The sequence below is a fragment of the Carlito syrichta genome, unplaced genomic scaffold (assembly GCF_000164805.1).
Source record: "Carlito syrichta isolate Samal-C Ts95f unplaced genomic scaffold, Tarsius_syrichta-2.0.1 Scaffold287310, whole genome shotgun sequence".
NCBI lineage: Eukaryota > Metazoa > Chordata > Mammalia > Primates > Tarsiidae > Carlito > Carlito syrichta.
In genome coordinates this window covers 224,847-227,411 of record NW_007231406.1, presented here as the reverse complement: position 1 = coordinate 227,411, position 2,565 = coordinate 224,847, and positions in this window count along the sequence as shown.

Genomic DNA, 2,565 nt, shown 5'->3' with positions numbered 1-2,565 from the left:
CACCCCCGGCCACTGCAGCCTCGACCTGCTGGGCTCCAGCAATCCTTCCGCCTCAGCCTTCCGAGTAGCCGGAATTGCAGGCATGCGCTACCACGCCTGGCTGATTTTTTTTTTTTTTTTTGATTTATTGTAGAGATGAAGTCTCACTGCCCAGGCAAGTCTCGAACCCACGGGCTCAGGCAATCCACTCACTTCAGCCTCCCAAAGGCGTGGGATTACAGGCTGAGCCACCAAGCCCGGCGAGGAACAGTATCTTAATCACTGAACTCTTTAATACCTGGTTTAGAGAGATCAATCCTACAACCCCTTTATTGACTTCTCAGGCAATTCTTATCTCCTTAAGAAATTGGAATAAATCAATTGAATTTACTAAAAATTTAGAAGTGACATAAAGTTCAGAACTCTAGAGAATCCAGGTTCTGAATTCTCTCCATTTGCCTTCCGGTTGGTCGATACTTACTGAGAAACTTACCATAAAATTTTGTTATCTACTGCCCAACTGTTTTATGAAAATAATTATTTCCACCAAGTATTCTGGATGTCATTATTGCAGAGAGTCTGGCCCTCTATGAGGAAAAGTGGACAGTAAGTTTAAAACCTATCAGTGAGAGAATGGGCCGTGTTGAGAGATGCACCAAGTGGTGGGTAGACTGCATGGCAGGCAGCACAAATACAGTAGGGGAAGCATCTGCTTTTTTTTTTTTTTTTTTGGAGTTGGACTCTCACTCCGTCACCCAGGCTGGGGTGCAGTGGCACACTCACAGTCACCCCAGCATCAACCTGCTGGGTTCAGGCAATCCTTCTGACTCAGCCTTCTAAGTAGCCAAAACTACAGGCGCATGCTACCACGCGCAGCTAATTTTTTATTTATTGTAGAAATGAGGTCTTGCCAAATTGCCCGGGCTGGTCTTGAACCCTGGGGCTCAGGCAATCCACTTGCCTCGGCCTCCCAAAGTGCTGGGATTACAGGCTGAGCCACTGAGCCTAGCCATCATCTGCTTTCTTAAAGAGGCTGGAGTACCAACTATTGCCTGTGATGGTGTCACCCACAAAATCAAACGCAAGCCAGCAGCATAAGGGTGTGGAGATTTGGGGCAAAGTAACTCACATCATCTAATCCTCTACCACCAAAGTTATCACTCAAACAAGATGGACATCCAGGGCAACTTCATCAGTCAAATCCAGAACACAGGAGTCAATGGTTGACACTACCAGTCGCAGAAAAATGGAAAGAGGTTTCCAAAATAAATAATCTAGTGCCAAAGAAAATATCCTTGTTTGTTTTCATCTTTCCTTCATTTTGGTCATCACCAAAATTAGCCTGTTAAAATCAGTGGAATCCACATATGTTTATTGCAGCATTGTTCACAATAGCAAGAACATGGAACCAACCATGCTGCCCATCAAAAGAGGACTGGACTTAAAAAATGTGTTACATACACACTATGGAATACTATGCAGCCATAAAGAAGAACAAATTCATGAACTTCGCAGCTACCTGGATGGAATTAGAGTTTATAATACTGAGTGATCTCTCACAGAAACAAAGAGCTGAGTATCGCATGTTCTCACTCATAAGTTGACCTTGAACAACTACCATATTACTATAAGAAAAGGATTGAAAGTGGAAACTGCCGGGGGGGGAGTTGGTAGGGAGTGAGGAGGTGGGATTGACAGTAGTCAATATCTGCCTGGAGAAGGGGGGGCACACCTCACTGATAAGGGTACCTGCACAGTGAATATTTGTATACCTAGCCCTGAATTGTACCCCACAATTTTAAATAGAAATTAAAAGTGGAAAAAAATCAGTGCAATCAATTATAGCATAAAGATACATACACCCAGTATCTTACTTCCAGAGATTTACTATTTATTAAATTTAATTCAAATGTTTTACTTGTTTTAATTATATGAAGTTGCCTTTTAAGGAGTTATGTATAGATTAGAAACAACATTCATGCCATACTGAAAATAATAGCTAGATAGCACATCATATATATCAACAGTATAATTTTTTCACTTGTATCAGGACCTCCTGAGTGCCTTTTACCAATGACTCTAGTTAGATACAAATAGGCTTGCTACCACAAGTCTTTGTGAGAAATTGGGAGGTCTACTGTTTGTACACTTAGACTATTTCTGAGCTATTAAAACGTATCATTATTATTTCATAATGTACTTAAAAATAAGCAAAGCGTAATAACTGCCTTGAAGGCTAGAACTTGCCTTATCATGTGTGTTTCCACTGCAGTCTTCAGTACTCTTGCCTTCTTCAAAATAGATGCTGAGAAATGTGTATTGGTTTGAAAGCCTCTTTTTTTTTTCTAGCTACATTGCTGCCTCATAGGCACTAGGCTGCAACTCTGAAGATGCTTGCCAACAAAATTCAAACTTGTTATCAGATAATGAAATCAAGAAATAGAACCAACACTAACCCCATGTTTTTCTTTAATAGCAGATTTCTTCTTTGAAAGTAATTTATTGTATTTGTATTCATGAATCATGGATTAATAACTAATCTAACCTTATTTTAAAAGCTACCCTTCACCAAATTTAAGTATATAG